Here is a 24,467-nt window from a genome sequence, read left to right as displayed (position 1 = left end):
AACCACTGAACCACCCAGGGATCCCCCCCCAATTTGACAATTTCTTAATGAATTAAACATTCAACGACCATCCTACCCAGCAATTTCACTTCTGTGCATTTACTCCAGAGCTGAAAACTCACGTTCACATGGAAATCTTTATATGAATATTTATAGAAGCTCTATTTATCAGCCCAAAATTAGGAAAACAAAGCTGTGCTTCAACTGTTGAAGGGTTAAGCAGATGGTAGTGCATTCATACCAGGGGATACTGCTCAGGATTGAAAGGCAATACGCTATTTGTGTACATAACAACTTAGACGAATCCCCACCTAAATATACTAAGTTAAAAAAAAATTGATCCCTGTAGATTAAACACCATCTGATTCAATTTATATAAAGACTTGAAATGGGAAAATTGTAGAAATGAAAAACAAGGTTCTGGTTGACAGAGTTCAAGACTGAGAGAGAAGCTATAAACCGCAACATGAGACATCCTTGAGGTGATGGCAAATTCTTCATCTTGACATTTCAATGTCAACATATTGGTTATGATATTGATCTAGAGTTTTAAGATGTTACCATTGGGGGAAACTGAGTTTTAAACTCTGTTTTATGGCTTACAACTCTATGTGAGTCTATAATTACCTCAAATATCTCAAAATATCATTTTGTTTTTTTTTTAAACATACTAAGGGAGTTATTTCAGGCGGTAAAGGACTGCAAAGGAATCAAAAGAGTAACTCATCATAATCTGAGGCTCTCTGCATTATGCCAAAAATTCTAGATGAAAGTCATCTACTAACTTAGTAAGGACGTTTTTCAGTAGTGTGTGGGACATTTTGATCATATTTATTTTGTCAGAGGGAATATACAGATTCTTCTTGGATAATCATTCTCAACCCCAGAGAGTTCCTCCAAAACACAGGAAAAAAAAAAAAAGGCAAAGTTACCATTTTACTCAGAAGCAAAGTTTTTGATACTTCCCAACAGGATATAGGATTAGTAGGAGGTCCAAGTGAGACCTCTCTCCTAACCCTTAAATCAGATTTTGAGGTCATATCACATCAGGTAATCCTTGAAGTATTGATGAGCGCACCCAAAGAACTGTGGACCCCTGAAAAGATGAGACAGGGTGGAGAATGTACCTTTATGACTTTAACTGAACAGTGATCCTGCTTGTAGGACTCAGGACTGATATCTGCTTCTATTATCTAAATGGATCCTTCTCCATGGAGAAGAAGCTAGAAAGTTGGTAGAGTGAGAGTTTCCTACACAGTTGTCTGATTCATGACAGTCACAGTTGGTCTCGTTTGACTGGAATTTTCTCTTATAATCATAGCATTTTTCATTGGTTAAAAAAATTATTTAAAAAAGTATTAAAACATCTAGAACACAACTAGTCTTCCGTTACCTGGTTACTGCAGTGGATACTTGTATTTTGGGCTCCTCCTCACGGAAATGCCATATCTAGAAGTAGTACCGCCTGCAAGGAGAATCTGATTACTTAAAGTGTCTACCTTGGAAGGCGGAGAACAGTGGTATCGCTCTTGAACTGGCTGCAACAGGGCAGCTCAGGAGCCCAGGGTCTGTCCAGTGTACAGCTGCCAGAGGCAGACGGTGCCCTCAAGAAACATGCCTAAGAAATAGTCTCAGCTGTGCTTGTTTCTTTTGTCTCCACCTGTTCCGAAAACCAATTTTCCAGGCCTCCCATTGATATTTTTACCATTACACAGTCGCCACATGGATTTACTCTTAACCAGAGATGCTATGACAGGTACTATTAAGTGTAAGGCAGGCAATGGATGCTCAAAGAATCTGGAATTAGTGATCTTGCTGATCTGGTCCTGAAGTTAAACCAAATCATGTTGGTTTCTTACAGACCGTGACTTTCAAGGATGGGATTCTGCAGACTATGACTTTAAGGGCAAATTTTCTAATTCCTGTGATCTTCAGGCATAGTGTCCATAGAGTTTATAAAACTGAGTCCTCTCTGCCTTAGAACGGTTAAGAAAAAAAGGAGGACTTCCAGAATAATGAAGTCAGTTGGCAATTTTTTTTTAGGACAACAGACAGATTAAAAAAAAAAAGTGAGCTCAAAACTCTAAATTCTCAAGGCATATTCTGAAATTCCAAATTTTCCTATGATACTACAACTATAGCTGTAGGCCTGCAGAAGCCAAAAACCAAATGCAAAATTTGAATCTATCATCTGCCAAATTATGACACCATTTGAATTTAGTTAATCTCCAGATCTCTTCTGGGGAAGTTAAAGCTTTGATTAGAACAAACATGAGTCCAAGAACTGGTGTTGGGCCTCTATGCAAAGAATCAGAGGACATTGTATATGCCGAGCTCCAAATCCCCCAGAGCTTCACTTGCTGGTTGAAGCAGTCTTTCTTCCCTCCTTCGTAACTATTTCTCTTTGCTTGTAAATGCTGCAACTTCCTAATTTGAAAAAAATTATTAAAAAAAAAAAAGAATAGAGGTCAATTGTGCTCATTCCCTACCTCTTACATTTCATTCTCTCCATATTTTTTTATCCACTTAATTTATAGATATGATGTGACATACAATATTCTAGAATAATTATGCTGGTTCTAACAGCGGGAAATATTTTAATTTACAATTTGCTGACCAAAACCTGAACTCAATGATAATGCACACTAAATGAAGCTGAAGTAGGATTTTCTTTTAAATGATGGAATTCAAAGATTTAGCAGTTAGAAATGCTAAAGAACATCTATGAACCGTTACCTACTTTTTTACTATGTGCCCCAAGATGGCCCAGAAAAGACAATGAGACAAATGTCAAAATCTTTGAAAGGTGCTTTCATAGCTGTTTTTTGTTTTGTTTTATCAGCACTATCTAGTAGTAAGAGAAGATACAGCCAAAATGAGGTTCCAGATAGAGGCAAGAGGCAAAGTGGTTATGATTACCATGAGATGAAGAAAGTACTTGTGATAATATGCACGGTCTAAGGTCTTTGGTGGCAGCTAATGGGGCATGGGTTTTCACAGGTTCACAAGACATGGACAGTCCACTCGAGCCTGGATTACTTGGAGTAGATCAGACTGTGAAAATATATACAAAATACACGCACAGACCTACACGCACCGGACACATACCCGAATATGGAGCGGCTCATCTCCCTCAAAATTTATTTCTTGCCCAAATAACAATACAAGGTGGTTCCAGACTGGAGGTTGAAGGAAAAGGATGTGGTGTCACAAAGCCATACTGTGGCCCAGCTGAGGATGCATCTGGCAACTTCCAACATGCACTTTCATGGGGGATCTTGGGCTGCTCTGAAAGGAAAAGAATGTGAGGGAGTCCATGCGAGAAGTCCTTATGGGGCCAGGCTTAGAAGTGGCAAACGTCACTGAAGATAATATTGAGTTGGCTAAAATTCAGTCATGTGGCCACGTGTAGTCGCAGGGGAAGCTTGGACTGAAAGCCTGCTTTGGGAAAAGAGGAAGTCTGTTTTGGTGAACAGCTAGAAGATGATAATAATAATAATAATAATAATAATAATAAGAGGAGCCTGACTGAATCACAATGTTAGACCATTTGTAGCCACTCGTCCCATACCTGGAGGAGAGTTCTCAAACCCAAAGTCTCTTCCACTATGAGGAAGCAAGATCCTTGGGGAAACAATCCAAAATCGTATCAAATATACGCCTGGCGATCATTCCTCCTACCCTTCCTTAGAGATCGGTAATGCTTCACAAGGGGAGCTCTGTACTCAGAAATAGGAAATACCCAAGCCTTTTGAAAAATATTGATCATGAGCCGTGAACTAACAGAGTTTTCCTCGGGATATAGAATTCTACTGTGATCTCACAGCAGGGTATGGACGCATAAAGGTTAAGCAATTATTGGAATTTTGGCTCAGTAGAACTGTGAACACTTCTTTAATATTCCTCCAGAGTAGATAGGCAAAATAAACATCTTTAGGGGATGCCTTCAGAGAATTTACGAGACCCTCACGTTGGCTCCTTGAGCGGTACGGTAATAAAAAGGTTTATTTTGGTAGAAAAGATGAAGTGGGAGTATTTGGTGGAAAATGTCAAGTAGAGTCCCCTTTTCCACAAAAAAGAAAAAGAAAAAAAGGCATGTCACAAGCAGTTTTTAACATTATCATTAGTGACTTGAAGATGCAAAACAGTGATTCCTATCTCAGTTCCTCTTTACTCAGACTTTGGCCTGAGTACAAAATGTAAGTGTGTCACGGAAAAACAACACTAGATATTAGTTGCTTTATCAGAAATTAATCTGATTATAGCTGCTATTTAAGAATTTGTTTCCTAAGGAATACACCTCTGGAAACATGGTACACAGCTTTTGATTTGAAACTCGCTTTTCCCTCTTCCTTTAAATAAAAAATACCAGAAGTGTTGCACTTTTGCCTGGAAAGACCTTTGCTGTATCTTCACCATCTTGCCTCAGTGTCTTTCGCATCCTCAGCTCTGGAGAAAAATGTAATCGTCTAAGAATTTCACAATAGAAATGGTTCTTAGAATTAATGCCAACATTCTGGGATCCCTGGGTGGCGCAGCGGTTTGGCGCCTGCCTTTGGCCCGGGGCATGATCCTGGAGACCCGGGATCGAATCCCACGTCGGGCTCCCGGTGCATGGAGCCTGCTTCTCCCTCTGCCTGTGTCTCTGCCTCTCTCTCTCTCTCTCTGTGACTATCATGAATAAATAAATAAAATTTAAAAAAAAAAAAAAAAAAAAAAAGAATTAATGCCAACATTCTGATAGGAATAATAAAACAGATCATGGAAATATCCTGAATGACCGAGTATGACCTGACATATGGTAGAAGTTAATTTTTTTTTTTCAGAGTAACATGCTTTTATTTTATCATGATGCGTGTAAGGAAAGACAAATACACCAATGGTACATTTCCAGTTTGACAGAGAAATCTCACAAGTAGTTATGATATTTGGGAAAAGAGACACATCAATTACTAAGCACTGGAAGTCAAATTTTAAGAAAACGTAAGGATCTGCCAAAATAGGGAAGTGATAGAAGGAATGCAGAGACAACCAGGCTACCCTCTCAAAATGGAATGTACATTCTGCATCCTTTCATTATTCATTTATTTTTTTACTTTATTAAAAAAAAGCAATGTATTTATTTAATATATTCATTACAAGGACTCAACCACAGACTTAATTTTTAAAAAATAAATAAACAAAGCAAAGATGACAGCCCAGCTTAAGATACAGAGCCTTGCACAGAAAGGAAGGAAAGCACAGACCATCTATGGAAAAAATAAGCACAGTCCAAAGAGAGAGGCTGGACAGTCAGGGTTCTCCGCTGGAAACCCGCTTTGAGTAGGTTTCTTGCAGCTACTTCAGATCTGCGGGGCTTCCTCAGAGCTGGGCAGCCTGTGTGTTCAAAGGGCGATCAATGTTGGGTTCTCCTAGCAGGCTCCGGAGGGACAGCAGGATGGCCCTGACATCCTACCCGGCAGGCACTTGGCCTGTAGGATTTCTGGGCAGATGTTCCCCTGGGTGTCCACCTTGGGGTGGTAGCAGGTGCCAGGAGCTTTGTTTGGGGTGCATGGTTAAGGGTGGGCATTGGAGGGGCACCTGAGTGGCTCAAGGGGTCAAGGGGTTGCCTTCGGCTCAGGTCATGACCTTGGGGTCCTGGGACTGAGCGCCAGGGAGGGTTTCTGCTTCTCCCTCTGCCCCTCTCCCTGCTCATGCTTTGGGCTCTCTCTCTCTCTCTCTGAAATAAATAAACAAAATCTTAAAAAAAAAAAAAAAAAAAAAACGTAACCAGCAGAGAGCTCCAGGGAGAGCTTACATTTCGGGTCTTCATACACTGTGCCATCTGCCCCAGGGATGGGCCCTACCCATTTAAAAAGTTTGATTCGGGGAAGACAGAAATGCCTGTGTCACCAGACAGCGTGAAGGCCATCAGCTCCCGCTGTAGCCCCTGGCCCATGGTGTCCCGGGCGGGGGGACCCCGCTGGGCTGAGCTCCCCTGGCTGCGGCTGGGTCTGGGGGGCCGTCTGGCAGTGCCAGCCCGGGGAAGGGAACCCAAAGACCAGGACTGCAGCTGCCTACCTCTTTGCACTTTAGAGGGAGCATGTGACGGGATTGCAATATTATCACTTCGAGGTTCCAGCTTTGAACGTGTGGCGATCTACATCTGACCGTGTTGACCTACCCGGCAGGGCCAGCTCTGAATTATGCTCAATTTGTTGTTGTTGTTGTTGGTGGTGGTGGTGGTGGTTGTTTTCTTCCTTAATTACATGAGTATAGACCTTCCCGGGGCAGTGCCACCACACTTCGGTGTGATTCTGAGAGGGGTCAAGGATCCTGGCAGTGAGGTTTCTTTAAAAGGCGAACACACATTTTACCCACTTTTCCTGGAAGGAGGAAAAACGGCCTCTGTTAAAGATCCTTGACAACGTGTAAGTAATTGGCTAATGGTTTATCCAAAGTCAAGGGCCCTTCGAGTGATTTCGATGGATTGTTCACAGACCAGTTTGCAGACAGGTTTGCGGGTTTAACTTCGGGAACAGGCCCAGCATAGGTGGCATCGTCACTACCGACAGCGACTGCTCAGTTTGGCAGCAGCAGGAAACAAGTCTGACGCTCTAGGGCGCTGCCACTCCCATGGAGACCAGCCCGGTGGTGTGGATGTGATCATTTAAATCTACTAGAGTCTTGGGGCAGTAAAACATTTTTTCTTTACTAAAATAGACCCTAGATTTAGATTTACTTTCCCTGCCCTTCAGGCCTGTGCCAGCCCCACAGCATGCGGACTGATTGAATGTCTTGATACATCATCCAGCTTATCACAAAATATTCCTCCTAAGGAATTAATTTTAACCGTTAAATAAATAAGGTACTGTTTTGAGCTCATGGAAGTCATGGTCTTCTCCTACATCACGTTTCCCGGAAACAACTGGACTCACAGGATGATAGAACTGCTTGTTGCCGTTCTGTTGCCAGCTTTGAGACACGCGTTTGAATTGCCGTCGTGATGAGTAAAGCGCGCACTCTAACCAAGAAATAATACTCGTTGTGTCTCCAAAGTCAAAGAACTGTGTCTAGGAGCCAGAAGATGGAAATGGGAGTGTTGTCTGTCACGATTGTAACTAACGGCTTCCCCACTTGAGGAAACTTTGCTTTTTGTACCCAAGGCTGGGTTCTGCTGATTACAGGTCTAAGTACTGCCAGAAGTCAGCTGTGGAGATGGTTCCCAGTGGTCCCTACTCTTGGCATCCAACGTCCTCGTGTGATCTCCCCCCTTGAGCGTGTGCTAGATAATGCCTCGCTGGTGATGAATAGAAGACAGCAAAAGTGGTGGGATGTCATTTTCTTGCTTAAATTTAAAAAGATTCGATCCTGGCTTCAGTTTTGCTCACCTCTCTTGCTCCCCCCCTTGCTTCTGATGGAAGGTGGATGCCATGTTGTAAGGTGCTCTATAGAGAGCATCGCATGCTAAGGAATTGGGGCCTTCGCCAGCCGCCCATGAAGAGCTGGATTCTCCCAATTACCACATGAATCAGCCTAAAAGTGGATCTTCCTTCACTAGAGACGTCAGATAAGACTCCAATCCAGCCAATACCTTGCTTGCAGCCTGATGGGACACCCTAAGTCGGAGGATCCAGCTAAGCTGTATGTGAATCCTGTAAGATATGAGATAATGAGTATCATTGTTTTAAGTCACTAAATTCAACAGTAATTTTTTTTTTAAGTAGCAATAATAGATCACATACAAAGCACCCAAAAGAGAAATGTTTTCACAGGTATATACCGTTAGTTGTTGAATACGATTTTGAGTTTCACATGCTTTTGGGCAAAATGACAAAAAAGTTTAGGTTTTGGCTGGACGGATGTGAATATGAAATTAGTAATGTGGAAAGAAAATCATAAATACTAATGATTTATAATCAGTTCTGTAAAATGAAACTATAGCATCGAACCATATGTTCTTTCTTACTAAAAATGCATATTTACATATTTTATGTAGATAATTTTACTTTTTTTTTGTCTTTACCAGTATAAGAGGTTACTGTTGATAAATTTTATAGATTCCCTCCCCTACTCCAACACACACACACACACACACACACACACACTCAGGTTTCAGAACATTAAAGTGAGAATCACAATAGATGCAGGGAAGAAACGCCTATTAGTCAGCGGCGAACTACTGAGTGTCTCTCTTTGGGGCCAACGTAAGTATATAGAAGATTTCAGAGTTGCTTTATGCTAGAGAATAGAATTATTTTTTGAAATATACTTTGAGAAGAAGGATATTATAGATATTGAGGAACTAAAAGAGTAGATTGAATGGGCATTTCTTTTTTCTTTTTTAAGTATTTCATTTGTAAGTAATCTCTACACCCCATGTGAGACTTGAACCCACAACCCTGAGATCAAGAGCTGCATGCTTTACCGAGTCAGGCAGTTACCTCCATGAGCATGTATTTTAACCTGCCCAGCATCCAAGCATCCTTTTATTTGATTGGGACACCAAGGAAAGTTAATGGCAAGGATATGCTTTCTACAATGAAAAACAGGCAAATGATCTCACTTTTATTTTGCTGGTAGCTGTGATGAGGCTGGGTGGCCAGCTCCTACCGTTACGTTTAGATGTTCCAGGGTATGATTTTGAATCTTGGGGGTTTGACATGAAGCTCAGAGAAGACTTCAGAGTTGTGTAGTCAAGAAGCTTGGGAGTTTGGCTGGAATTATTAGTTTTTCTGAGATAATGTTCCTGGGCATTTCTGTCCTCATTTTCTGACTTTGGTTCTCTATAACTTTTGCTAATTCTGTATTTCACTATTTCTTGAAAACATTTTTTTCAACCTAAATTGACCATAGAAATCTTCCGTTTCTTACAAACTTTGATAAAAACAATAGCAACAACAAAAACAACAAACAATACCAACAAAGATACCCATTAGGACAAAAGGATCAATTGGAAAACATGTTTCAAAAAGACGAGCATTGCTAAAGGTTACCGAATAATTTTAACACCATAAAAAACTAGTATAGTGATGATACATGGAGGAAACCAAAGAAAAAATTGGGGACTCTAGTTAACAAATATTACAAAGAAAGCAAATAGAAGGCAGCCCGGGTGGCTCAGCGGTTTAGCACCGTCTTCAGCCCAGGGCGTGATCCTGGAGACCCGGGATTGAGTCCCACGTCAGGCTCCCTGCATGGAGCCTGCTTCTCCCCCTGCCTGTGTCTCTGCCTCTCTCTCTCTCTGCGTCTCTCATGGATAAATAAATAAATAAATAAATAAATAAATAAATAAATAAATAAAATCTTAAAAAAAAAAAGAAAGCAAATAGAAACAACAATTCATTATTTTTACTTAGCTCAAAATATGTATATATCTCCTTTTTGCCAGACACATTGCTGGGTGCTTATTGATGTGATATCTTATATAATAGTCTGAACAACCATATAAGGTAATGCTAGCATTATTTTAAAACTAACAAATGAGGGTGCCTGGGTGGCTCAGTCCGTGGAACGTGCAACTCTTGATCTCAGGGCTGTGAGTTTGAGCCCCATGTTGGATTACTTAAAAACAAGATCTTAGAAAATAAATAAATAAAATGAATAAATGATTATCTGACAGATATTGTGGCTTTATTACAACCAGTTAGATGATAATTGAGTGGAAAGCATGATTTTGATGATATCTCTGAATCTAACTTCTTTTTTTTTTTTATTTCAGAAAACTATGAAAATGAGATATTTTGCCATGGTGACTAATGTGGAAAACTGGCTTCATTGGTTATTCCAAATAATAGTCTCCCTGGGACCCTTTGAAAAATACTTTTCAGCAACTTCCATCAAAAGATGAAGCTTATTTCTTACTCCTTAGATCTAGGCTAAACTTATCATTTGTTTTGATGCATAAAATATGGCAAAAATGGCATTGTATTAACATTTTGGTCAAGTCATTAGTCATTTTGATCATTAGTCTTGACCAAACCTAGGTCAAGAGACACTGCATGCATTTCCCCCCCCTTATACCCCCAAAACCACTGTTTGAACACACTTGGAATGGTTTCCTTGTCCCGGGGACAAGCCATCTAGCTGAGGTGACCCTAGAACACCGAGGCTACTCCCCCAGCAACCCTCAAGCTCACAGCTAGTATACAAGTGAGCCCAGCCTAGATCAGCCAAGTTCAGGTCTGAACCAGACTCTACAGTCAACTCACAGCTTCATGAGAGACAATAAATGGTAATTGTTTCAAGCCACTAAGCTTTGGAGAGATTTGTTACAGAGTCATAGTTAACTAATTCAAGCATTAATATTTAGTATTTATAAATGTTTTAAAACACTATTATGCCTATTGCATCATCAAAACAAGTATATGGCCTCTGCAATCTGAATGTTTGGCATTCCGTGGAAAATATCTATACTCTCATAATTTTATGATTAATCAAAACTAATTTAATTAACCAAACCCATTTAGAGAATTAGGATATTTTTATATTTCAAAGAATTACATTAAAAATTAAAATTAAAATTAAATTAAAAATCTATATAATATAGGTTTCCTTGAGTTGAGATCAAAGGAAGAAGAATACATTCAGTCTCTCCAACAACAGAAATATTAGTAATTGGTAATATTTATTAAATACTTACTCTGGAGCAGAGTCTATGATAAGTACTTACTCTTCATTCTCATTTTTAACCCTGAGTAACACCCAATCTGTATTTTCTACAGGGAATCCATACATCCTCAGGGTCTAGTCTGATTAAAGATAAACCCACAGAGCATGAACTGTCACACCTCATCAGAGTCAGTTTGCAGACTGCCAATACCCAGAGCTGTGCTGGGATTTGACAGCAGCGGCTGCAGCACCTCAGAGAGCATCTAAAAGTAGGGGCAGTGGGAGAAAGTTTCTACACTGAACTGTGCATGGGAGAAGTAGTATGGAGATGTCTGGAGTCCATTGGAGGGATTTCCAACGGTCCTACCAGCCTTAAGAACCGGCTATGGGAAGACATTCAAGTGAGGTTTCTTTTTTCTAGGTCTCAGGAAGCTGAACTATTGCTTAATGAAGTCCCAAGCTGGGAAGACGTTGTCCCAAAACAGAAGGAACAGCCCTTTAGACCCTCTGTTTATGTATTCATACTTACCTTCATCAGAATGATCTGGGAAACAGGCTTACAAATGCAGATTACTGAGCTCATTTCCTGCAACTTCATACGTAGTAGATCTGAGGCTGGGCTCAAATTTTTGTATTTTTAATAAGGAGCTTCAGTTAGTTTTATAGATAAGCAAGTTTGGAAAACACTAGTTAGGTGATGTAGGAGTTAGAACATCTGGATGCCTGGCAGCAGGCAGCAAGAGAGGATGAAAGTAAGGAGCAGGCTTGCAAGGTTGAAGTATGACATCCACAGGCAAAACTAGAGGCTAGGAAGTGGAGATTGTGTGCAACAGGGACAAGTGTTTATAGAACAAGAAGAACTGAGAAGCAACTGGTCTCTGCCTTCTCTGTGTGGCCTGTGTTAACAGTTCATTCACTCATTCATTCTTCATATAGTGCGTGTTACTGCGAGTCAGGCACAGTTTGGGTTTCGCCGAATTAAAAGGTTTTGTTATAAATGACCCTTGTCCTCAAGGATGTCACAGTTTAATAGAAGAAATAGACACATAACCAAATAATTGAGTAACTCATGGCTTTGATGTTGTGATAGATGTATAAAAAAATGAGATGGAAGTAAAGAAGGAACTTAACTCTACTGGGGGAAAGGAAGGGTCAGGAAAGACTATGGTGGGATTTGGTGGTCTTGAAAAACAGGTAAGAGTTTGTCGTAATGCATGGAGGATAAAGAACGTTTCAGGCAAAGGAAATAGTATGTGCAAAAAAAAAAAAAAAAAGGAAATAGTATGTGCAAAAGCAGTTGAAAGAATCAGATATCTTCAGTGAAGCGTGTAGAATCACCCTGCAGCTAGAAGACAGACTGCCAGAGGGGAGGGGGATATAGAAAGCAAGTAAATTATGGTCAAGTAGTAAAAGCATATTGTAATTTCATGCTAAGAAATTCGAAAATTACCCAGGACCCCATGGAAAATCTGTTAAGCCATCTAGACTTTTTTTTTAACAGAATGTAATTATCAAATTTATTTTCTACATTTAAAACAACACATATACCCTATGACCTTGAATTGTGTCCCAAAATTCATATGTTGAAGCTTTAGTCCCCAATTGATGGTATTTGGAAGTGAGGCCTTCGGGAGGTGATTAGGCTTAGATGGGGGTGTGCGCCTCCTGCTAGACCAGTTCCCTTACAGGAAGAGAAAGACCAGAGCAGCCTCTGCCATTGAGGACTCAGCAAGCAGGCAATGACCCATAAGCCAGGAAGAGAGCTCTCACCGGGAGCCAGATCTGCTGGGATTTGGATCTTGGACAATCCTCGCCTTGGACGATGAGGATTAAATATTTATTGCTTAAAATACCTAGTCTATGTTTGTTTGTTTTTGTGTTTTTTTTTTATGTTTTGTTATGTTTTTATGTTTGTTTTTAGCCTGAGCTAAGAGTATGTACAAATTTGTTGTTTATATTTCTGTGTTTGAAATATGTGCAGAAGATGGGTGGGGAATCCAAGGAAAAATTAAGAAAGTCAAAAAGAGTTCCCTGACTCTGGAGATCAGGATTAGAAGCCTGTTATCTTGCAGCCTCCCTGACTATAGGTTGTTGTGGCATCATATGGGGAGATTTATTTATTTTTTTAAAAGATTTTATTTATTTATCCAGACAGAGAGAGGGAGAAACATAGGCAGAGGGAGAAGCAGGCTCCCTGCAGGGAGCCCGATGTGGGACTCGATCCCAGGACCCCAGGATCACACCCTGAGCTGAAGCCGGTGCTAAACCTCTGAGCCACCCGGGCTGCTCTCATATGGGGAAATTTAGAAGATGCTATTATCCTCCTACACCTCGTCTTGCCAAATCCATGGCTAAACACCACTACACAAATAAGATGAAGGTGTATGTGAAAAATTTGAATGCCACATGGTAGGAAATTAGGGAGAAGTAAAACAAAACAACAACAAAAAAACCATGAATTAAAGTAGAAAAATGATTGAAAATAAATAGTGATAAAATAGGTAATGCATATTAGCTGATTCAGATTGTCCGGCGGTGATAACCAGGATGGCTGTGACACACCCCATGGCATGTTCATTGTTAATCTTTCTACTATTTTCTTACTTAGTCCGACATTTCCATTTGAGGGACCATCTATAAGGGCTATTTCTATTTTTACAGTATTCCCAGTGTCAAGATTCATGAGGTCAGATGTGAAGATGAATTTGTTGGTTAAGCTGTTCTCTCTTAAGGGCAAGAAGCTTAATCATTTTTTTTTGTACTGACCTTGTCTTGTCTGGAGATGAATCAATGAATCAAGTTAGGAATGGTAAATCATGAATAAGTGATTTATACTTGTCTTGATCAAATATGATAGATTGCTTGGGTTCCTGACTATTACTATATATAAAGATTTATATAATATACAAGGGACTGTGGATTGGAGAAAGAAACTGAAAGTTTTTTCCAAGGATATGGTCCTATGTAACACGGTAAATGTTATTCCTAGTGAGCTAATTCTTGAGAGAATGATAACTGGAGAGGATTAATTCGATATGTTTTTTTTCCAAGTAATTAAAATGTCCGTTGTTTGCTCATTTCTTTCTTTTCCTTTTCCATCCATTGTTTTCTTATTTGTTTTCTTTTTAAGCAATTACACCCAAGCCCTATAGGTAACCAATAATTAAAAATCCACTCAGTAATGGGTCTTTCTTTTTTCCTTTTTTTTCCAAAGATTTATTTATTTATTTATTATTTATTTATTTACTTATTTATTTAATTATTTGAGAGGGAGAGAGAGCATGAATGGGTGGAGGGGCAAAGGAAGACAAAGAGAGAGAATCTCTAGCTAAGCACAGAGCCCAACACAGGGGTTGATCTTACAGCCTTGAGATCATGACCTGAGCTGAAAATTAACGGGTCTTTCTTACCATCTACCCACTCAAATTTCTGGAAAGATCTTTCTAGTCTTTTACCAGCAATGAATGAGGAGGAAATACACAGTGGTCAGAGATAAACTAACTGCTAAATGAGTGAATTTCACGTGGATAAGCTGCCATATTCTGCATTTTTCTCTGGTAGAGGAGAAAGGACGGAGACAAGAGGGCAGACCACGAAAGTGAAGTTGATTCAGGCTAATACCTCCTAGAGAAGATCCAACTGATTTGCCAGCCTGTTTTGTGTAGTTTTCCATATGAGACTTTTAAAAAAAGAAATCAAGAGATGATTAGCAAATGATTATTCTACTCAAATTGAGAATGTATGTCACACACAATGTGCTGGAAGCAGACATTTAGGATAGAAAATATTTTGCTTTTCCTGGAAATTGAAAAAACTATAGTTCTTTGTAAACATCGTTACATAATGAAGAGCACTGCATGCCATGAAGGTTACTGCCATCATCAAAATAGAAATCATGGTGATGGTTTGAATTATGTCCTTGGCAATCTGAGAACCCTATAAAATCATTTTTCTTGGTTTTAACAAAAATATTCAGTATGAAATAGAAATCCATCTTCTATGTAATTTTTTTTCACCCAATATTAAAAGGAATAAAAGAATAAATGTGTTTTTAATGTCTTAACTACACCTTTATGTTTTAAAGAGGGATGAATTAATTGAACAGGATATACTAAATGTATTTAACCTCACTTTATGTCAATCATAGAAACACCCTTTGCTCTAATGAATAGTGAGAAATAAAGTTGTCATTGTCATTGCTGTTTTTTCAGTCTTTCCTGGGGCTTTATTATTATTTTTTTTTCTCCTGATATTTCAAGTTCTATTCTGGATATTTTGGATCTTTAAGTTGGAGAACCATGTCATTTTTGAAGTTCTCAGGCTCTCTAATATTTTATAACAGCAAATCTTCAGACACTAAAGGCCAGGGAGATTCTAGGAAAATTTTAGAGACCATCTAAAACAATTAAGTGGGTTAGGTAAGCAAAATTCTAAGATATAGGAAAAGTGAATAGATTTTGCAGATATAATTCAGGTTCCTGATTGGCTTTACTTTGACTTATTCAAAGGCAGTTATCCAGTGGGTGTTCCCAAATCAAATGAACCCTTTAAAAGAAAGATTAGTCTTTCTTTGACTTCGGAGACATTTTCCTGCCAGTCTGGAAAAACAAGCCACTGGGAATTAGAGCTGCAAGAAAGTGAATACTGCCAACAACCAGGTGTGCTTGGAAGAGGATCCCAAGCCTCAAGTAAGATTGCAAACACAGCTCACATCTAATTGCAGCAGAGTGAGTCCAGCTACGTTGCCCCTGGATGATTGAACTACAGAAACTATGAGATAACAAATGATTATTAAGTTGCAAAATTCATGGTGATTTGCTTATACTAATAAAAAAAAAAAACTCAAACAGGAATATCAGGGGTGTATTAGTCTCCATTCTCCACAAAGATAGAACTAATAGGATACATATAGAGAAAAAGAGAATGAAGAAGACAGAGCCAGAGAGCAAGTAGGTATGGAATCTGAGAAGTCCCACAGGTCAGCAGCTGAAGAGTCAAGAGGGCCAATGTTATGGGTTGCCCACATTCTTAACATTCATGATCAAAAAAGAAGACTGTGATCTTTCTTTGAGAGTAAATTTTTTAAAAAGAAAAGAAAGAAAAAGAAAAAGAAAAAGATGACAACTCTAATGAGCTCATTAGGGTCATACGTTCTTCCGTATGTAAGTCACAGTGCCCAGTTTAGACCCAAGCCTGAGTCTGAGCAGGAGAAGACTGATATCCCAGCGCAATAATAGTCAATCCAAGAAGCAAATACTCATGTAGGTTTTGTTACTGTTGTTCTACTCAGGTTTCCGATGGGTTGGATGAATCAACTAGCACGGAGGGGATTCTCTGTTCTCTTCGACTTGACTGATTCTAAAGTTGATTTCAACCAGAAACACCTTCACAGACACATTCAGCCTTAGATTTAACCAAAGGTGGGGGCACCCAGTGTCCCAGTCAAATTGACATATAAATTAACCATGATGAGAGATGACAAACAGATGGCTTTATGCAAACACTAGCCATTTCCCGTGGATCTGTATTAAGAGCATGTCCAACCTATGGCAGAGAATGAATGAACTGTTCCAAGGTTTGTCTACATGTCTGATAGTTCATTCCATTATTTTTTATATTAATATTTATATTAAATTTCTCTATCTTCAATTTTCCTTACCACTTAATCCCCATTCATCCTTTTAAATAAATAAATTGCTGAACAGCTGATACTATGTGTAAAAGTCTGCAAATCAAACCAGGATTAGACACTCTCAGGAGCCTTATTCTTCAAGACACTTAAAGTACTGTATTATATATAATTTATTATATATAATAATATTATATAACTTATACAAACCCAGATACTTACTAGGTACGACATAAGGTACTAATGACAATATAAAGATGTGTTAGGCTGAGCCTTAACTACTATGAAACTCATTATCTGGTGGGACCGGAGCAGACTGACAGACACTAGCACAAGCAGACTAGAGCAGAAGTGTTCACGTTCCGTTAGATTGTAGGAGAAGAGATCACTTCTGTGTGGGAAGATGAATTACAACTAGGGAATTGCAGGCTTTGGGGAAAAGTTAGTACTTGAAACCAACACTAAAAATACAGATAGTACTTTGAAGCGTGGGGATATAGTGAAATTTATTATATTAATAAAGGACATAAATGGCCTATGTTGGTTGTACGCTTTTAAAGATAACAGGACAGTAAAGTAGCATGACATTTGAGCTTGGAGGGTTTCAGTTTGTCTATCAGCTAGTTCACTTAGGATCTAGCTTCACTTTTCTGAGCCCAAGATTTCTTGACGGTAAAACGCGGATAATAGTAAAAACTGCGCTCATGCTGTGAAATCAAATGAGACCATGTGATTGGTTTGATGAAGGTAAAATTTTTATTTTCCCAATTACTGCTTCCTACCATGCTCTGTCAAATTCCCATCAACAGTCAAAAAGGACATCTCTGTGTGATTCCATATCTTTTCTTTATTAAAAAAAAAAAACACCTCATTACAGCAGAGACTTTGTTTCAAAGTTTGAAAAATTATAATCTTCTATTTGGCAGAAAGCTTTACTTCTCTAGGCAGTACAAAGACTTTCAACTCCAATATCGTGGAGATGAAGGGCAAGGGAGGAGAAAGTTGAGTGGTATCTCCCAGTCCGTCCTCCATCTTCCTTTCTTCTTCCTCTCATGGTGTTCTTTGTGAGACAAGGCAGATGGAATGATAAATCGATCAATCCATAGCTAGAGAATAAGGATTATTTTCTACAGAATTTTTTATAATCTGTAGAAAACAACTCTTTTATTCACTTTTTTATACTGCCTTTGTATGCATATTATTTTTGGTTCTCAGAAATAGAGGAGTTGGGTTTTCTTGAACTCTTAGCACATGACCTCTGCGGAGATGCAGGGAGGGGCCAGAGTGGTCCTTCAGCCTGTAGGCTCAAGGGTCCCCACTCCCTTCTACATCAGTAGATTGTTTCCTTCCTATAATATGGCATCACTGAATATCCCCTCCCTGATTCTCAGAACCCATCTTGGTTCAGAGATTATCCATCCCGCGCTGGTTTTTCATGATTTTCTCACAGGCTACCATCCACAAGTGACCCAGGTCTTGACACATTTTTCTGGCGTTTCCTGAGCTCTATCTCCTCTGAGTCCCCTGAACAATTTTCAAGTCTATTCCTTCCTCCTCCAGTGCTTTGACTCTTCACCTCAGTAGAACTCACAACAATTGCTTCTCAAGATACTTTTCTACTCTTTTTGGGTGTGAAAAATTTCTAGAGACTTCTGAGATCATCCATTGATTAGTAATCTTTTCAGAACCCTTTTCCCTCATAGCATCATTTCAACTTCCTGTACGGGCCTCCTGACAGCCTCTGATTTTGTTCCCTTATGTGTAATTTGAAGTTTCTAAGTTTTATTTGGGTTTAAATAAACACCTAATTTGTCTATACATTTTATCTTTCTTTTTTTTTTTTTCAGAAGAATAGGAGAATACTCAAATCTAAGCTGTCATCATATTCCTACTGGAAGTACATTGCGTTAATTGAATTTTTGACTACGATATCCTCATATATCTTTCATAACTTTAAATATTTAATATAACACTCCAGTCTGCTTACTTTTGGTCGTTGAAATTCTCTTTTAGACTCTTGCCACTAATTTGTACAGACTGGGCAGTGGGGGCGGGCGGGAGGGGAGTCTGTGGGAACGGCAAAATATGTTGGTGTGGAGGCATAGACCACCTTGTTCTTCTGAGCATGTGTTCCAGGTATGGACAACCCTCAGGAGGACTCTTCTGTCTTTCTGACTCAGGTTCCTCCGCTCACGGCTTAAACACAGAGGCAGGTGCTCAGCTGGGGCTGTGTGGAGCAAATGGTGGCAGTGTTTGCAGAGGCTGACCCACCTGGAAGCTCATGCTCTTGGTCCCCAATTGTCTCCCTCTCAGTTGCTTCTGATTCTCCTCCATCTCGGATTCTCCTCATTGAGGCTATAATGCCCACCTTCCAATTATTGTTCTCTGTGTGCTGTTGGATTTCTGGAATTGTTCATGGTTTGTGATCCACTCAGGGAAACTGTAGTGTTTAGATTATTATTTTTTTTCTTTTCCTTGATTTGTTATTCATTTCTTGTTTTCCTTTCATATTTTGGGGATTCACAATTGATCAGAAAGGCTATAATGTATCACTAGATCTCCATATTTTAGCTGGAAAGCAACACGTTTCCTTTACTTTTTCAACATTCTGGTCATGTTCCTCTGTATGAAGTATGGCTTATCAGTGTTCTTCCTTTAAATTGGAGCATGGTACTGAATAAAATGTTCTCCTTGCCCTGTCATGAAAAATAGGTGGGCCATCACCTCCTTCGCCCTGTGAATACAGTATAAGATTAAATTAACACATTTTGACAGTTACATCACATTTGCTTCTATGGAAATTAAATCAACTAACTGGTGTTAGGCTTTTTTATTTCTAATATTTTTTTGTAGATATATTGATGCCAAGTATCTTATATCATGTATTTTCACAGTTATATTTTAGACCTATTTCATCCTTTTAGTACTGTATTTGGGATTTGGTTGGTTATATAGCCTTTTATCTATCACTTCCTGTTTTCATATAAATTATGGTCAATAAGACCAAAGCTAAAAATAATGTTTTCCAAGGACCACTAAATTTTATTGTTGAATACACAACTCACATATTACAACAACAAAGTAATTATATTTTTGCTATTTTCAGTACTTTTCTAGAGAAACTATTTATTCATTCAATAAATATTTATTGAGCACCAAGTCAACATCTAGATTCTGGTGATAGAACAAGTCAAACAAAAACAAAAGCACCAAATCTCTCACATGCTCATGGAGTTTATTGGTAAAAGGGGTGACACTGTCCACACAGACATTTCAAAAAAAAAAAAAAAAAACAATATCAATGAAATTTAATTGTTTTGCAGAGAATTAAATAAGATGATCTGATTGACAATGCTTAAGCGACTGTATTTGCTATTTCTGGTAAATAATTGTCTTCTTGTGTTAAGGCAGTGGTGGTATTATGTTCTCATAAAAAAGATTTCAGGTACAAGTTAACTTGAGAAAATCCCAGAACGATTTCTAGTTACAACCTTTCCCATACCAGTGTACCCTAAAAAGACTAAGGATTCAAAATACAATTTCATCAAAGATCCCTAGCCAGGGAGCCCATAGGTAACCCAAGGAAATAAGAATTATACTTCTAATTAAGCTGATGGTGTTATGTGCATCATAAATTTAGTTGCATCCATTAAGCAAATAGAGCCAATGTGTTTTATACTTACTTTGATTATGATTGAAATACCTCCTGACCGTTTTATCTTAGGTGATCTAAATAATTTCCTGTTAGAGAAATTGGGGCAATAGTATATCTATTGATGTAGGTGTCTTTTGCAAATAATTACTTTGCCTTAGTAAAAATTGGAAGAGTTTATAGCTTCAAGTCTATTTATTTCTTACTTGCCTCGAGTTCTAATGTTATTTCAGATTATGTTACCACAACTGCTCACAGGTGGTCTTAGCTCTACTTAAAGTATTAATTTTTAACCTTATAATATTTTTTGTGCTTTAGTATCCCCATAACATCTCTTCCCTTCCATAATTCCCAGTCATTGTCAGATATAAAGAAAATATGCATTTTTTACTCACTCTCAATTGCATTAAAATTTTTTTGTTTTTTTTGTTTGTTTGTTTTTGTAAAGCAACTTTGAAAATACTGTTAAGGAGCACCTGAATGGCTAAGATGGTTAAGTGTCTGCCTTTGGCTCAGGTCAGGATTTCTGGGTCCTGGGATCAAGGGCCACCTCAGGCTCTCTGCTCGTGGAAAGAGTCTGCTTCTCCCTCTTCCTCTACCTCTCCCCTCACTCATTCTCTGTCTCTCTCTCTCTCTCTCTCAAATGAATATAAGAGATATTTTTTTATAATACTGTTGGAATGTAGACTCATGGAGACCTTCCATTTCAAGACGGTGGATAAAATATTTTTCCCCTTACCATTTTAACACTCCATTAAAATGATAAATGCTGTTAGAAGTAGATGAAAATTTTCGCAACAAATAAGATAGAAACAATGCATTCCTGAACAAGAGTTTTCCACAAATTTCTTAAAGTAGAAAAAAGAGTGATTTCCAAGGAAAAAGTGCATAAACATCTAACTCTAAACATGGAGGTGACATTGGAGATGACTTAAAAGAAGTAGACACTGATCTCTTACTCTTACTCTCTCCCACGAAGGGGAGCTCTAGCACAGTGCTCAGCTAAATGGACATTAAGTGGTCAGGGGGGATAGATCGTTCCCTCGGCTTCTTAACATGTTCAGTTGCAAAGAGATGTGTTACTGTCTTTTCCTTCCTCCAGACAGGGGGAGGAAGACCATGTAGACTGTTTCAAGCAGATTTTTTTAATTTATATTTTCTTTTAATCTTTTACTGGGCAAATATATGTTGGATGAACACCTGGTGCCACATATATGAGGCATTTGGGCTAAAAGAGTGAGAAAAAGACTGGTGTTCCCCAAACCTACATTCTAGTGGGGCGCTGGATCACCCACTCACACAAATGTAAAATTACAGCTGTAACAATTTCTATGAAAGACAAGTACATGTCACTATGGGAAAAAAAAAAAAAACAATAGGATATTTGTGATGTTTTGGCACAATTTCATGAAAAGGTGAAACTCTAACTGCAATCTGAATGATGAGCAGAGGGAGCTGACTAGCAAACAGAGAAGGTAAGAGCAGCCCCAGCGGTGGAAGCGGTACGGGTAAAGCATTTTGCCAGGGAGGTGCTGGGAAAGTTTAAAATTATAACACTTTTGTTATAGGAGACTAGAGAACGGAAAACTAGAAATGCGGGTACGGCCAAAATACGTATGGCAGCATAAGACAGGTGTGCTGGTTGATTTTAGGTGTCGCCTTGACAGGACCACGGATGCCACAGCTGATACTTAGACATTATTTCTGTGTGTGTCCATGAGGGTATTTCTGGAAGAGGCTAGCATTTGAATTGGTAGACTGAGGAAAGCAGGTGGCTGTCCCCAGTGTGAGTGGCATCAGCTAATTCCTGAAGGACCTGCATTGAGCAAAGACGCAGGGAAAACTTAAATTCATTCTGACTGTGGAGCTGGGATGTCAGTCTTCTGCTCTGGATGCTCAAGCTGGCATCTGTCTCCTCACCTCCCAGCCCTCGGCCTTCTAAGAAAATCACGGGCCCACTGACTGGGCTCCACGTGGCAGATCACGGGACTTCTCAGTCTCCATAGTTATACGAGCCAATTCCAATAAACAGCTTTCTGGATACACATACACACGTGCCTCCTACTGTTCCTGTTTCTCTAGGAATCCTGACTCATACATCGTTATAAGAGTTAATTGCTGGGGCAGCCAAGGCTCAGCTGGTGAAGCGTCTGACTCTTGATTTCGGCTCAGGTCATGATCTCCGGGTGGTGACATCCAGCAGGATCCAAGCTGGGTGTGGGTCCTGCTTAAGAGTCTCTCTGCCCCTCCCCCGTGTGCATGCCTGCAAGCATGCACTCCGTCTGTCTCTCAAAAACAAACAAAAACTTTAAGGAATCAGTTAATTGCTCATAGAATTATAGGATAAAATTTTTAAGGCATCGCTGATGAAAGTCTGATGCTACCTTTGTCCTCACTAGTACTCATTCCTTTCTAGAAGACTGGTTATAATTTAGCTTTTGAAAAATATAGCTTTGCTGTTTCTTTCTTTTTTTTTTTTTTACTTCCCAGAACTTTTAGATTGTCTAAATTTAGTGCTTCAAAATTTTACGATATCCCTATGGTAACAGACTGTTGGTTATTTTGCTGGAAATTCAGTAGGAGCTGACAGTGACCGTGTTTTCACTTCATCAAAATATCTTCCATTATTTTGGGTTAGTTTCCTCCCTTCAACTGCTTTTAAGATATTTTATCATTAGTTTCACCAGTTTGATTATCATGTAACTTTGTGTGCTTTTCTATATGTTTATCCCATTTGTGGGTCCCTTAAGCTTTCTGTAATTATGGGTTTCTAGTTTTCATCAAATATGACAAAATTTTGGTGGTCATTTTATTAATTCCGTAAACATCTTCATCTGCTCCCCAACTTCTCCTTCTGGACCACCAGCTCCTATTCTATTATGTTAGATAACCTGACACTGACCCACAGGTCACTACTGCTCTGCTTATTCATCTGTTTCAGTCTTTGTCGTCTCTATTTGAGTAGGTTGTCTTGCAAGATTTTAATTTCATTGATTTTTTTTCTTCAGCAGTGTATGATTTACTGTTAATCATTTGGGTATATGTATTTTTATTTCCCCACATTTTTAGAAGTTTTATTTAAATTTTTTTTAATTTAAATTCAGTTGGGCAACTGTAGTACATAGTTTCCGATGTAGTGTTCAAAACTTTGTCGGTTGTGGATAACACCCAGTTCTCATCACATCACATGCCCTCCTTAATGCCTATCACCAAATTACCCCATGTCCCCCACCCCCACTAGCTACCCTCCAGTAACCCTCAGTTTGTTTCCTAGAATTAAGAGTCTCTCATGGTTTTCCTCCCTCTCTGGTCAACTTCCCATTCAGTTTTCCCTCCCTTACCTGATCCTCTATACTGTCTCTTATATTCCACATAGAAGTAAAACCACACCAATGTCTGTCTCTCGTTGACTCATTTCACTCAGCATAACACCCTCCAGTTCCATCCACGTTGATGTAAATGGTATTTGTCCTTTCTGATGACTGAGCAATAGTCTTTATCCATTCATCTGTCCATGGACATCTCAGCTCTTTCCACAGTTTGGCTACTGGGGGGCATTGCTGCTGTGAACACCGGGGGTGCGGGGGCCCCTTCAGATCACTACATTTGTATCTTTGGGGTAAATACCCAGTAGTGCACTTGCTGGGTCATAGGGTAGCTTTGTTTTTAACTTCTTGAAGAACCTCCACAGTCTTCCGGAGTGGCTGCACCAGTTTGCAGCACCCGCAGTGTAAGAGGGCTCCCCTTTCTCCACATCCTCACCAACATTTATTGTTTCCTGTCTTGTTGATTTTAGCCATTCTCACTGGTGTCAGAATTGCAGTTTTGATTTGTTATTTCCCCGGTGCCGAGGGGCGTTGAGCATTATTTCATCTGTCTGTTGGCCATGTGTATGTCTTTTTTGGAGAAATGTCTGTTCATGTCTTCTACCCATTTCCTGACTGAATTATTTGTTTTTTGGGTGTTGAGTTTGATAAGTTCTTTATGGATTTTAGATACTAGCCCTTTAATCTGATCACTCATTTGCAAATATCTTCTCTCATCCTGTAGGCTGCCTTATAGTTTTGTTGGCTTCCTTTGCTGTGCAGAAGCTTTTTATCTTCATGAAGTCCCAAAAGTTCATTTTTGCTTTTGTTTCCCTTGCCTTTGGAGACGTGTCTAGCAAGAAGTTGCTGTGGCCGAGGTCACAGAGGTTGCTGCCTCTGTTCTCTTCTAGAATTTTGAGGGATTCCTGTCTCACAGGTCTTTCACCCATTTTAAGCTTATTTTTGTGTCTGGTGTAAGAGAATGGTCCCATTTTATTCTTCTACGTGTGACTTTCCAATTTTCCCAACACCATTTATGGGAAAGACTCTTTTTTTTTTCCATTGGGTATTCTTTCCTGCTTTCTGGAATATTAGTTGACCATAAAGTTGAGGGTCCATTTCTAGGTTCTCTATTCTGTTCCATTGATCTATGTGTCTGTTTTTGTGGCAGGACCACATTGTCTTGACGGTCACAGCTTTGTAATAGAACTTGAAGTTTAGCGTTGTGATGCCACCAGTTTTGGTTTCCTGTTTCAACATTCCTCTGGCTATTTGGGGTCTTTTCTGGTTC

The 24,467-nt window shown here is 39.2% G+C and overlaps 2 long non-coding RNA genes across 2 annotated transcripts; both read right to left on the bottom strand.

The window, feature by feature from the left end:
* Window positions 1-2,211: 2,211 nt before the first annotated feature.
* LOC140622466 (uncharacterized) lies at window positions 2,212-4,474 on the bottom strand. The gene is made up of 3 exons (XR_012022232.1): window positions 4,370-4,474; window positions 3,109-3,288; window positions 2,212-2,427 (listed from the first exon to the last, which is right to left on the bottom strand). It is a non-coding gene; the product is annotated as an uncharacterized lncRNA (long non-coding RNA).
* A 13,572-nt stretch (window positions 4,475-18,046) lies between these two features.
* LOC140622465 (uncharacterized) lies at window positions 18,047-24,026 on the bottom strand. Its single transcript, XR_012022231.1, has 2 exons — window positions 23,213-24,026; window positions 18,047-18,953 (listed from the first exon to the last, which is right to left on the bottom strand). It is a non-coding gene; the product is annotated as an uncharacterized lncRNA (long non-coding RNA).
* Between the last annotated feature and the right edge of the window lie 441 nt (window positions 24,027-24,467).

The sequence above is a fragment of the Canis lupus genome, chromosome 31 (assembly GCF_048164855.1).
Source record: "Canis lupus baileyi chromosome 31, mCanLup2.hap1, whole genome shotgun sequence".
Classification (NCBI taxonomy): Eukaryota; Metazoa; Chordata; class Mammalia; order Carnivora; family Canidae; genus Canis; species Canis lupus.
Note: the sequence above shows the minus strand (reverse complement) of the source record. Positions and strands in the feature narration are given on the sequence as shown.